This window comes from Cimex lectularius, unplaced genomic scaffold, assembly GCF_000648675.2.
Source record: "Cimex lectularius strain Harlan isolate CLEC.00 unplaced genomic scaffold, Clec_2.1 scaffold81, whole genome shotgun sequence".
Lineage (NCBI taxonomy): Eukaryota > Metazoa > Arthropoda > Insecta > Hemiptera > Cimicidae > Cimex > Cimex lectularius.
This window is the reverse complement of record NW_019392692.1, coordinates 181,624-195,079: the sequence shown is the minus strand read 5'-3', so window position 1 is coordinate 195,079 and position 13,456 is coordinate 181,624. Positions and strand designations below refer to the sequence as shown.

General features: G+C 34.1%; 1 protein-coding gene across 1 annotated transcript in view; it reads left to right on the top strand.

Annotated features, from left to right (window-relative positions):
* The window catches only part of LOC106660788, a 666,377-nt gene that overhangs the window by 492,265 nt on the left and 160,656 nt on the right, over nucleotides 1–13,456 (top strand). The gene's annotated exons all lie outside the window — the stretch shown is intronic.

Genomic DNA, 13,456 nt, shown 5'->3' with positions numbered 1-13,456 from the left:
ACAAGAATAATCTTACCATAAATTTATTTACAAAAATACAACAACAATACAAATTGCAAACAAAACTCTTTTACTCAATTAATTATATAATTAAGAATAAGCTGATAAAATAATTAAAAAGTTAGTAAAACTTTCTTCCTTCTATTAATATTTACAATTGAAAATTAATAAGTGAAAATAATTCAACTAGCCTTTTTGATTATTTATTGGCAGTTGTTGAACTTTCCCATGAGTCCTTTGGCTACCAAGAACGTCGGTGAAGTGTAATTTGAGGCTACCGGTTTAATAATCCTCTTTCAAAAGAGCATCATTCTTGGATCTAAGGACCTGGTATCCCTCGAGTCCTGAGTGATAACAGACCCTGGATTTTCTAGAGTCCAAAATTGTCTAGAATCTAAGAGTAACATCGTACACCATTTTGGAGGTACACCCCAATTTCGAAGTCAATACATGTTTTTTGTAAATATTTTACAAATGATATTTTGAGTTCTCAATTTTCAGGAATAATGGTAATTTATTACTTTTAGGATCAGATTTAAATGAAATTGCTCCGTTGGTTGGATTCATAGAAATGCCGGTCCTACAAATAAATTCTAAACGTTGCATTACAAGAGCAGGAAAATTTGGTACAACTAAAATTTTGTGATCCCAAGAAGATGAATTGTTTTTCATTTTTAAATGATTTTTTTATGTTACTTGTTAGATATATTCATTTAAAGGATTGATAAACGAAATTATGTTTACTAGTTGTTTTTTTATGCCTGAAACTGTCGCTCCTGTATCAACTACGTCTATGGTTTTGGTCTTGTTAACTTCGATATTAATATTATTGCGATACTCGAGGTAGTAGTAACCCTATAGATTCTAGGAGTTAGTTTTTGTGTTCGGGGTTGGGTTTTGGGATTTATGTTTATAATTTTTCTTGGACTTACTTTTTTTTCCGCCGCGCGGTTTTTTTATCTATTTCCCGGATCGAGAGGGAATTCAGCTTCGAAAGAAGAGCGAGAAGATTCTTCTTCATATGATTGATCATATGACGGGAGGGCCTAATCCGGCAATCGTTATTAATATAAAATTTCTTAAATTTATGCCTGGGTCCTTTGGGGGTTTCTATTGTTGTGGAATGTGCATTGTTCATTATTGGACTTAGATTTGTATTGAGAGTTTGGGAGATTTGTTATTTGGGTGGTTTCGTGGCCAATTTTGTTGGAATCGTACTTCTCGAGATGGGTATAATCGTCATTCTTACGGCCGTGGTAAATTTTTTGTAATTAAGGGGGTAATAATATCTCTTTTTAAAACCATTTGTATTGTCCTTATACCGATTCTGATAATCATTTGCTTTAAACGGGACTTCCAATTTTGGACCTGCAATATTAAGGCTTCCAGGTCTTCCAAACTCCGTGGTCGATTTGTAAATTAGAATCACGTGCGCGAATCTAAGTTTACCCCAGAAAGTAAAAATATCCAATAATTCTGAATCGGAATAATTGCACAAAATTCGTGCAAATTTCTTCGTGTCGTGGACGTAAGATCGAAACGATTTGTTAACTCTTTGTGTCCTGAGTATTTTCTTAGATTAAGAAAGGTGCGTGTTCTCCGGACTAACTTTCTAATGGTGTAGTTACTAACTCTTTCGAACGTTAATTTTCCCACATCTTCGATGTTAGATATTTAGATAAGAATATCATTCGAACCATTGTGGAGGACAAGTTCAGGTCGTAAAGTTTGTCGACAAATGAGAGAATCATCCACTGATCGTCTGTATAAATTCTGGTAGATTCTTAATTAAATCATCCAAATATGGTGGGAATTTACTACCGTTTATGGGATTGTCAGGATTGTTTCGATCTTCAATATTTGGAAGAGATATGTGCTCCGGTTTTAATATGTTTGTTTTTATAGGGAGTTCGTTATTATGTTTTGTTAACTCTGCATTTTTATTATTTATTTCACTTAGCAATTTTTTTAGCGATTGAATTGGAGATACTAAATATTCCGGGGCAAGTTAACATTTGTTACGCTTCAAAACGGGTCGCTTATCTAAAGACAATTTAGTCCATTTGTCCCGAGCCTGAATGCTGTCACACGCAAAATGATACAACAGTTTACATTCACTGCAAGTGGCACAGTTGTCAGGTTTGCATGCACCGTTACATTTAGTACAAATATTTTGTTCCGTGTTTCTTTCTTCGTCTAGCCTCATCATTTTAATCTATTTTTTAATCATTTATTTCCCTTTGGAATGTAGGAAAGATTATTTTATTTATGTATTTAATTATTTCTTTATTGTCATTTTATTTGCTGGCAAAAGTAAATATACACGATAGTTGATTTCACAGAAAATAATTGTTATGTGTGGTGATTAGTGAACGTTAATCGATATTTATTTAGAAATCGTGAGATGCGGTCTGGTGTGATGTAGGTTTCAGAAAAACATTTTCTTTATCGTGCCAACGTTTCGATCTTTATTGAGATCATCTTCAGGGCCTGGGATTTACAAAGTCAGCATCAATTACAGAACAGATACATGTAAACTCAGTCGCAGCTACGCCAATATCATTAATCAAATTCAATACAGATTACATGCCTATATCATCACATTACATTCCACACATCAAATATTTTTCATAGTCTAATTGTCCAACAATTTAGCTTTCCTTTTCCTATTTATCCCTTTCTACATAATCCTGAAAGGATAATCTGGCCGAAACATTACCAACACATTTTTTCCCCTCGTCGGCTCTTTTCACCTCAAAGAAGCCGACCCCTTATACAAAAATGTCTTTTCTATAACGACTTCCTTCCCCACCCCTTCAAAATCCAACGTATATAAACACAAAATAGCAAAATCTCACTGGCACTCTCCACACGACACGCAAGAATGGCACAATTACACAGAAGACAAACACAACACTTTGAGTGAGTAGAAAATCTTTGATTGAATATATAAAAAATATATTTTGCATTGTATAAATTCTCTTTTCCACATCCTAAATGTAATTGTTAAATGTAAACATTGTTTGTAAATCCCAGGCCCGGAAGATGATCTCAATAAAGATCGAAACGTTGGCACGATAAAGAAAATGTTTTTCTGAAACCTACATCACACCAGACCGCATCTCACGATTTCTAAATAAATAATTGTTATGTATTATGTAAAGGCTGCAACATAAACGTCGTTTATGAACTATCTACGTCCTGTTCACAGCTACAGGATAAACTTGTTTTTGCATAGTTCGCGCATTAACTTTCCTTTTTCTTTTGCAAAAATTTATTTCCTTAATTTATTTTTTTATATATTTCATTTTTTACTTCAAAGCCATATGCGCATGCAATACACACAAAAAAAGTTGAAATAAGGGAAAAAATACATAAAATTGATAGGTTTTTTGAGCCGTTAGTAACAAAAAAATGGACAACCTCCTAGTTTTTGGGTTATTTTTCGCACTGCTACCAGGTGTCCCGGGCCACCAACCTAGATTCCTCTCTATTTAAAGGCGATCTTTATTACCCAAAAAATCAAAGGGAGCAGAGGCACCAAAACTTAAATAAACGAAAACAAAAATACCTTCACCGTAAATTTATTAAGAAAAATGCAACAAATACAAACAAAATTCTATTTCTTCTATTAATATTTATAATATAAAATTAATAAATGAAAACAATCCAACTAGCCCTTTTTGATTATCCATTGGTATATATATATATTACACAGGGTGGGCGACCAAGACCAAAGGGGTTAAATGCCTGGGTAGACTCGTACCCCATCCCTAAAAGGTCCGGGACTGGGTCGGCTTACGTGTCCTGCATAATTCTCTTGGACTTGTTCACAAACCCCAAGATTTTGGACCATTTTATCTCGGGGAGTGATTTGGTGATATCCACTCCTTCAAAGTTTTCAAATCTAGACCTAGCATACTGATCACACTCTGCGAGGTAGTGCCTTTCTTCTTTTATTTAGAAAAAACGGTCAAAGGGATCTGGTAGAATACCCATTACGGAGAGGTGTCTTCTCAGTGGGCAGTTGCCCTTCAGAATACCTATCAGCCTCCTAATTCCCTTCCTTGAGATAGAGAATAGCCATTTCGATTCTGCTGGTTTGATCTCCTTAACAAACTCTTTCGATTGCCTGTGTCCGACGGATAGATTCCACTCCTTAAGGAATTGTTTCATGCCCCAGTTTTAATACTCTCTTTCGCTGTGCTCATAGAGTGAGGTAATACCGGTCGTGGCCCGACAAACGCAGTATTAGAGCATTCTTTGGCCAGGCTATCCGCCTCTTCATTGCCATGGTGTCCTTTATGTGCTTATATCCAAATAAGGGTTACCTTGTTCTCAAACCTGGAAGAGATCCTATTGATAAGATTCATTGGTAGTTGTTGAACTATTATGTCCCCACGACATCTCAGCGCGGAGCGCCTCATCATGTTGCCCGAAAAAACACTTTCGTGGTGACAAGGGAACTCTTGTAACACCCACCATTTAGACAGACTTTGCTCTGGCAGAATTTTTTCAAAATATCGTTCAATAGTTCAAACAGAAAATTGATAGTATGGCTTTCTTGACAGCCATTCTCAGCTTGAGGTCAAGTAATCGGTAAAATATAGATATTGACAAGAGCAGTATGTAGAATAATAATTTTTTCTATGTTAAACAAATATATTGTTCAAGATTGTTTTTTTTTATGATATTGATTCAGAAAACGGAAGGGTATCTTCGTCCTATAAAAACAAGCAGCAAGATGTAAATCTTTTATTTATGAAATTTAGGCAGAGGAAGAGCCGAATTTCTAAACATTGAACCATTACATTGTAATAATCTCTGTTGTAATCTGTTACTTGTTATAGGTCTAATGTTGAATAATACTTTCAGGCATGCTTACCTTTAAAATAAAAAAGCTCTAGTATGTTTCAGGAAAAATAAGATGTTTTCAATAAAACACGCCATGTAATATGGAAGCACATTGTAATTTATTTTTTGCCGTTTGGTTTGGAATTAGAGCAAAGTTTTTAAGGTAGAAGCTAACGGCGGCAAGTATTCGATCAAAACCAATCCAACTTGAACACTAGTTGTATAACATACTAAAATTTTCTTTCAGCCTGGAAATGATTGAGGTCGAAAAGTTTCTCCCTGATGAAGTAAAATCTGAACTAAAAATGAATCAACAACGAATTGTTATATACTCCAATAGAACACAATTTGATGTTATTGAACCTTTTAATTGAATTATAACTTCTACTCTCTACATATAGTTCCAGTTTACAAAATTAATTAAACCACGCCACATTGCAAAATTCGACATGTACGCACATCGGCTATAAATTGCGAAGTGTATTTAGCCAACCAACTTCCCAAATGAATATTGTTGACGTAATTGGGGCTATTATAGCGACAGGCGGCCGGACTGTCGGAATAGGAGAGAAACCAGCGAGTTTGGTCGAACCCACAACATGCGACCTCTGCCGAAATGCCTGTTATTAGGTTCGTGACCCAGTTTAGTTGGATTCATGATTGTTATTGTCTTTTCGAAGGGGACAATAACCGAGGGAAAAAGAATGATGGAGTTACATAAAAGAGATATCTCCTCTTTACTGCACGGGCTGTACGTCGGATTTCTCATCTGTTCTTTTCATATAGAGAAAATAATATCGTTATAAAGCTGAAGAAGGGAGTCGGAAAAACAAAATAAAGAACTGCCTTGAAGTGAATCTAAACAAAGGTTGATTTTCTTTTACTTACAAAGTAATACATAATTCTTTAAACTCCACAAGACACACTAGAAATCGTTATTTATACCGAGATAAAAAAAATAATAATCCCACTTCTACTCCATTTCTGAGTCTGTGTAATACTTTATATTGCACGTTATGGGATTTTATACGTTGCCTGTAAGGCACATAAAATGATATGTTACATTACGTTTCTTACAAGTATACTGGCAGAAGGACCGAAGAGCCATTATCCATACAATGCTGCAAATTTTATAAACTTTAATTTTTTATATATTTAAAAAAGCATTGTTTATTATTATAAATATTATTATTTCATCAGTATTATGGATAGTGAATGTAGTTACTAAAGACGTATCCTGGTATAACTTTCTTCATTTTTTCATCATTTATACCGTTTGAGTTTTTGAAATTTATAACATATTTAAAACTAATTTCACTAAGTCTAGTACATAGTGCCATGAAGTTCTTAATACTTCACTGTATAACTCGCAATACTTTAAATTATCAGGATCATGTTGACACAATACACAATTAAATTTTTTAATGTAATTAAAATATATGTATGTAGGAGCTACTAGTATTTTGTCAATTATCCAAAACCGTGTTGACACTCCACAAAAATAAAAATGTGTTATTATTTTCAAGTTCTAAAATGTTTTATGCTAAATCATATCATTTATTACTATTATCCAGTGATATGGCAGAAAATTTACTTTATTATTTTAAAAAAATTAAAGAAACTGCGTTGAAAAATAGCGATAACTCGATATTTATAATATAAACGAGATCATTTTATATGGTAAGTGTAGTACATTGTGCGCGAAATGTGTCGCTATGAGTAGCGTAATCAATCTTTTGAATATATCATGAGATCAAAACTCGTAAGTAATGGAGAACAAAATGAACCATAATAAAAACAAAATACTTTATGTTGTGATAGAAAATATTTATCAATTATTTTGTTTAAAAAATGATACCTCAAAATTAGTGAATTTTTAATTTATGTGTGGTGATTAGTGAATGTTAATCGATATTTATTTAGAAATCGTGAGATACGGTCTGGTGTGATGTAGGTTTTAGAAAAACATTTTCTTTATCGTGCCAACGTTTCGATCTTATTGAGATCATCGCCAGCGCCTCGGATTTACAAACAATGTTTACATATTACAATTACATTTTGGATGTGGAAAAGTGAATTTATACAATGCAAAATATATTTTTTCTATATTCAATCAAAGTATTTCTACTCACTCAAAGTGTTTGTCTTCTGTGTAATTGTGCCATTCTTGCGTGTCGTGTGGAGAGTGCCAGTGAGATTTTGCTATTTTGTGTTTATATACGTTGGATTTTGAAGGGGTGGGGAAGGAAGTCGTTATAGAAAAGACATTTTTGTATAAGGGGTCGGCTTCTTTGAGGTGAAAAGAGCCGACGAGGGGAAAAAATGTGTTGGTAATGTTTCGGCCAGATTATCCTTTCAGGATTATGTAGAAAGGGATAAATAGGAAAAGGAAAGCTGAATTGTTGGGAAATTAGACTATGTGAAAAATATTTGATGTGTGGAATGTAATGTGATGATACAGGTATGTTATCTATATTGAATTTGATTAATGATATTGACGTAGCTGCGACTGAGTTTACATGTTCTGTAATTGATGCTGTGTTTATCTTGGTTGATATAAACCATTTCTAAGAAATTACGTTTATATTTATTTTGTTCTGTATGTAATATTTTTGGATTTTTGAAGTCAAAATTGTGTTCGTGTTCAAATGGTGGGTAGCGAGTGCTGTAGGATTTTGCTTGGGTTTTTTGCAATCATAGATATGTTGCTTTACTCTCTTGTCCCGATGTTGGGATGTAAGACAGATGTAAGTTGCCGGACAGTTTAAACAGTTATCTTGTAGATTACGTCAGATTTATTTGTTATTGGTGTGGGATCTTTAATTTTGGAAAAAAGTGTTTGAATTGTTTTATAATTTTTGAAAGCTATTTTGAAGTTATCGGTGATAGGCCTTGGATAAATGGTATGGAAATGTATGCTGGTTTGTTTGTGTTCGATAGATTTAATGTGGTATTATTACTAATCAATTAGTTAAGGTTTTAGTTGAGATGAAAAAAAGTCAATGGCACGAGAGGGATTCGAACCCACGACCTTCGGCTAGATACGCCGCTGCTCTACCACCTGAGCTATCGAGACCTCGATCCACTCTGACATCAACTCCCCATCTCAACCCCACCTTATTAGTTTTCCCTACTTTTGCCATTTTTCAACTAATTGTGTTGTATTAATTGGTCAAGCGGACCACGAAAATAGTGAATTGTATATCTGTTTGTATATCTTTATGTTTTTGTGGTGGAAAGATTCATGGCTTAAGGTAATCATTCTGTGAAGTAAGTATTCGGCCGTATTTATTATTGTATGAAGAGGATGGTGAGATGTAAAGTTGAGGTAGCGATCTGTATTTCTTGGTTTTTGATACCAATCTGTGATTAATGTGCCATCTGGTTGTTTTATTACGAGTGTATCTAAAAATGGTATTTTTTTGTTGTTTTCGATTCCATGAGTACATTGTAGGCGTGGGTGAAAGCTATTAAATGTATCTAATATAGTTTGAATTTGATCTGTGGGAACAGCTGTCAATATATCATCTACGTATTTAGTGAGGAATTTTTAATTTATGATTAGTGAATTTTTAAAATTTTACGTTTATGAGTGACTAAAAGATTAAAGGTTGGCTGTCTGGTGAAAAGTTCAGTTACAAATAGTTCCAGCATAATAAATAAATTAAAGTAAAGGGCAAGACTTGGCTTATAAGCTATTAATATTGGTTATTACGGTGTTATACTAAAACCACAAGACTTCCGGTATTTAGGAAGGTATAAATCCGATCTCTTATTAAATTATGTAGGCGTTTTTCTTTAAAGAAATCACGTGAAAATAAAAATACTCTACAAAAGGAGTTTTGTACATGTTAAATAAGTTTTACGTATCTGAGAAATGGACTAAACCATTAATGGCCACAAATCTACGTGTAAATAAAATACAAAAATAAAATACCTCTGTCAGAGAATTGCGATTTCCTAGAATCGATCCACGTCCAGGAAAAATAATGTCCACCGTCTACTGGAAAGGCGCCAGGTGGATCCAACCTTAGCAACCAGTAACGCCAATCTTCTTATCACCTTATGTTCGATTGCAATTCCTTTTCAGGCTTGAATTTCGAAGAAAATCTCGAAACGTGTTAATCGATTTATTCTCCAAAAACGGGGAGAATAAATAAGTCGACTTTGCTTACAATATGACACTACTATTTCCTAAAACTTAAAAATGCTTTGGAAAGAAATCAAAAGGAAAAGAAAACAGGCTTAATTATTTATTTCAAGGCTACATGGAAAATTATTATTGAGAGATTGATATCTTTTTAATATATTACGTAACATCTGACAAAGGAAAACTGTTAAAAATCATAAATGTTCTTGTATGGCAATATTTTTTCCATTATATTTTAAGCTCTTAGTATTCACTCGAGACGACAAAATAAATGCTGTATAACTGCAGAAGTAGAACATTCAGTGACGAAATCACATAAACACCTATTGCTGAATCGAATTGTGTACTAGATTAACTGAAATATAACGGGATTTTACAACGTAACATTTCAATTACGGTGACTACAAGGAATCTACACTCGGTGAGGTCGAAGTATCAAACTACATATTTTGTCTTGAGAATATTAGAATATTATTGCTGGTATATAAAATTGGAAGAGGGAAACTCCAGTGAAAACCGGCAATTACCATTTCACGTTTTATATTATCTGAACTTTTCTTAGATTCCTGAAATGAGACCCAACTACCACCACAATAAGTATTGAAAATGTTAGTTATTTTCTTGGTGACGCATGAAAAGTTATACTTTAATGAGTACAGTGCACGAAAAAAAAAATTAATACCCTATTTCCTATTTATTTATTATTCATTCAACTAGAATGGTGAAGCAGTAGATATTTAACATACCGGGTAATTAATATGTAATGTATTATAATGTAAGCAAATTATGTAACTACCCCCTTTTATTTATTTTGTTGGGAAATAATTTAAAAAAAATAGGACATGATTTTTACGTAGAATCTGTACAAAAGTCAATTTTTGTCAACGTACAGTATTTCAGTATTCTAGTAAATTTAATTTACTAGGATTAACATTACAAAGTTTCTAGAAGGTAATTAAATTAGTTATTAGTATTTAACTTAAAGTTACTAGGAGGTTAATGAAAGAAGATTGAGATAAACAAAATTTGAACTTTTATTTTGAATTTTTTCTTCAAACCATAATATGTATTAAATGGCAAACTCTACAAGAAAAGTGTCTGAAGAAAAATCTTCTTAAAAAAGCCGTAGAATTTAATTCCATATTCTGAATGATACCTTCCCATTTGGAAAAAAAGTTTCTGAGTCCTAGGGACGTTGAAAACAAAAATTGACTTCAGATTTAGATTCTACGTGAAATATTATGCACAGAACAGTCCTATTTTTGTAATTATTCCCAAACAAAAGAAATGAAAGGGGGTTAGTTTATAAATAATCACCCGGTATTATATAACTAATTTTATTGAAGACCAATGGTTACTTGACATTCAGCCATCTCCCCTCACACTACACATTTAGTCTAATAAATACATTCATTGTAAATATATACAAAAAAGAAATACAACACGTGATATCTACCACGTACTATATACAATAAACCACAAGCACAGTGTTCAAGCAGAGTTATCATGTTCGCTAGCATTCCTACTCACTCTCTATATGGAGTCAAGGAATGGAACTTTTCTATTAAGTCCATTAGAGTTCGTGATCCAATTGACCAATTAACTTTTTTTCAATTAATTAATCTTTATGAAAGGTATTGGTGAAATAAAAAACTCAGTGTCGAGCGGGATTCGAACCCACGATCTTTCGCTAAATAGGACATTTGAGCTATCGTGACTTCGATCCGCTCGGACACTAACTTCCCATCTCAACCGCACCTTTTGAGTTTTCCCTCCTTTTTGCCTTTTTCAAATGTCGTGTATTCTATTGGATTCTCGGCGACAAATGAAATGGCCACGGAGAGCTTTCGTGAAGTATAGTAAGTTAGTATTTAAATACATTAAATTCACTAATTTTGTGGTCCGCTTGACCAATTAATATATTACAATTAGTTAAGGTTTTTAGTTGAGATAAAAAAGTCAATGCACGAGCGGGATTCGAACCCACGATCTTCGGCTTAATACGCCACTGCTCTACCACTTGAGTTATCGTGACTTCGACCCGCTCGGACACTAACTTCCCATCTCAACCCACCTTTTGAATTTTCCCTCCTTTTTGCCATTTTTCAATACCATATTTCAACCAATACCTATTAAGTAGGACCTTTCTCTACATTTGGGAAATATACGTGCGTTACGCTTCAAAAGTGAGTGTTCACGTGTCATTCTCGCATGAACTATTCTTAAAAGGATGCGGGTCCCTCTTCTACGATTCAGATCCTCCGCGGTGCACCTATCGGCCGTGCACTTCATACGTCGGAGCTTCTCTGCCGATCCCGCCCACCGATGCTGCCATTTTTCATATTTTTTATTTCATTTTTAGTGTGGCCAGGTCCGAAAGTCAGTACATCCGGCTGTCAATAAATACTAGGAATATTGAAAAAATTAAAAATCGACATACAAATAACCCATAATGAAATAAAGAAGAATGACAACTAAAAAAAGAAAATTGTTACAAAAAACATTGTTATTTTGAAATGTGACCTGACAAAATGTAAAACTGAAGAATGATGTTTGTTGATCGACCTGCAGATAATCTGTGTGGAGTTTCAATCTTCATGGAGGTCATTATACAGGTGAAGAAAGAAGAAGATTAATTGTTGGCTTCACCAAGTGTTTCAGCAACTTATAGTGCCATCATCAGGGCCTATTTATTAAAAATTAAAAAAAATTAAAAATAATATAATGTACATACTTTCCCAAGAGTGCAGAAAACGATTAACATGGAAAAACTATTGTAAAAGCGCCTTGGGTTTAAGGTTATGAAGCACATGGCCAGCATTGTATTGGGTTGTCCGGAAAATAATGCAGGATTTTAAGTTTTCATTAAAAAAAATCTATATAAAATATTCTGTTTACGTTTACAGGATTACTCATTTGTATTCCAAATGATATTGTTTGTTTACCTCTGTAGCATTCCGCTACTTGGAAATAATTCAGTCATCCTTATAATGTCAAAGCGAGAATTTCGTACGATTTTCTTTTACGAGTTTAAACTCGGCCGAAGCGGAGCCCAAACGGCTAGAAACATTAACCAAGTCTGGGGCGAGGGTTGTGTTAATGAGTGCACTGTGCAAAGGTGGTTTAAAAAATTTCGGGAGGGAGATTTCAGCCTTGAAGATGAAGAAGGTCGTGGAAGGCCTTCCTCTCTTAATGATGATGTTCTGCGATCAGTGGTGGAAGAAAACCCCAAAACAACTGTTCGAGAACTTGCAGAGCAACTCAAAGTCAGTAAAACGACCGTCGCTGACCACCTCAAGGCGATTGGAAAAGTGAAAAAACTCGAAAATTGGGTTCCACACTCATTAAACGATCGCCAAAAAAATCAGCGCTTTGATGTTTGTGTATCACTTCTTTGTCGAAACAAAAATGACCCATTTCTGGCCAGAATTGTTACATGTGACGAAAAGTGGATTCTGGACAGTGGCTCGACAAAGGAGAAGCTCCAATACATTTTCCAAAGCCCCCAACTCATCAAAAAAAGGTAATGGTTACGGTATGGTGGGCTTCATTTGGTTTAATACACTACAGCTTCTTAAATCCTGGCGAAACCATCAATGCTGAATCATACTGTAACCAAATTAATACCATGCATCAGAAATTGGCAGTAATGAAGCCCTCTTTGGTCAATCGGAAAGGGCCCATTTTGTTGCATGACAACGCTCGACCACATGTGTCACGTGTAACGTCACAAAAATTATTGGAGCTTGGCTATGAAACTTTGCCTCACCCACCCTACTCTCCGGACCTCTCGCCTACTGACTACCATTTTTTTAGACACCTGGACCACTACTTACAACACATAATATTCAAAAATCAAACGGAACTGGAAAATGCATTTATTGACTTTATCAATTCTAAAAATTCTGAATTCTACTCAGACGGAATTAATAAGTTACCAACACGTTGGGAGAAATGTATTGAGAGTATGGGAAATTATTTTGATTAAAGAACATTGCTTTAAAGTAACTAGTTTCTTTTTTTTTGTTTAATACCAAAATCCTGCATTATTTTCCGGACAACCCAATAACTACATTTAATATGGTGAAAATAGTCATCTATATAAAATTGTAAATAATTATTAATATACACTATTCAAATTAACAAAAACAATAATTTATAATAATATTTAACAGTACCACGCTAATAAAAATCCATATGACTAAGGTTCAACAATTTTGTTCTGACTAGCAATTTCTTGTAGGTAACATTTATGATCACAGAGAGTAGTTTGACTAAAATTAAAGCTATTTATCAAAACTATGTACACAGGATTAACATTAATGGCAGAGAGAGCAAAAACACCGTCGCCTCAAGTTGGACTGTTATGGTTAGTGAAGGTTATCAAGCTCTGTGTGCCTTCAATTGTGCGCCCTCTAACTCCAACAACCCCGCAAATGTCGAGATAGAACC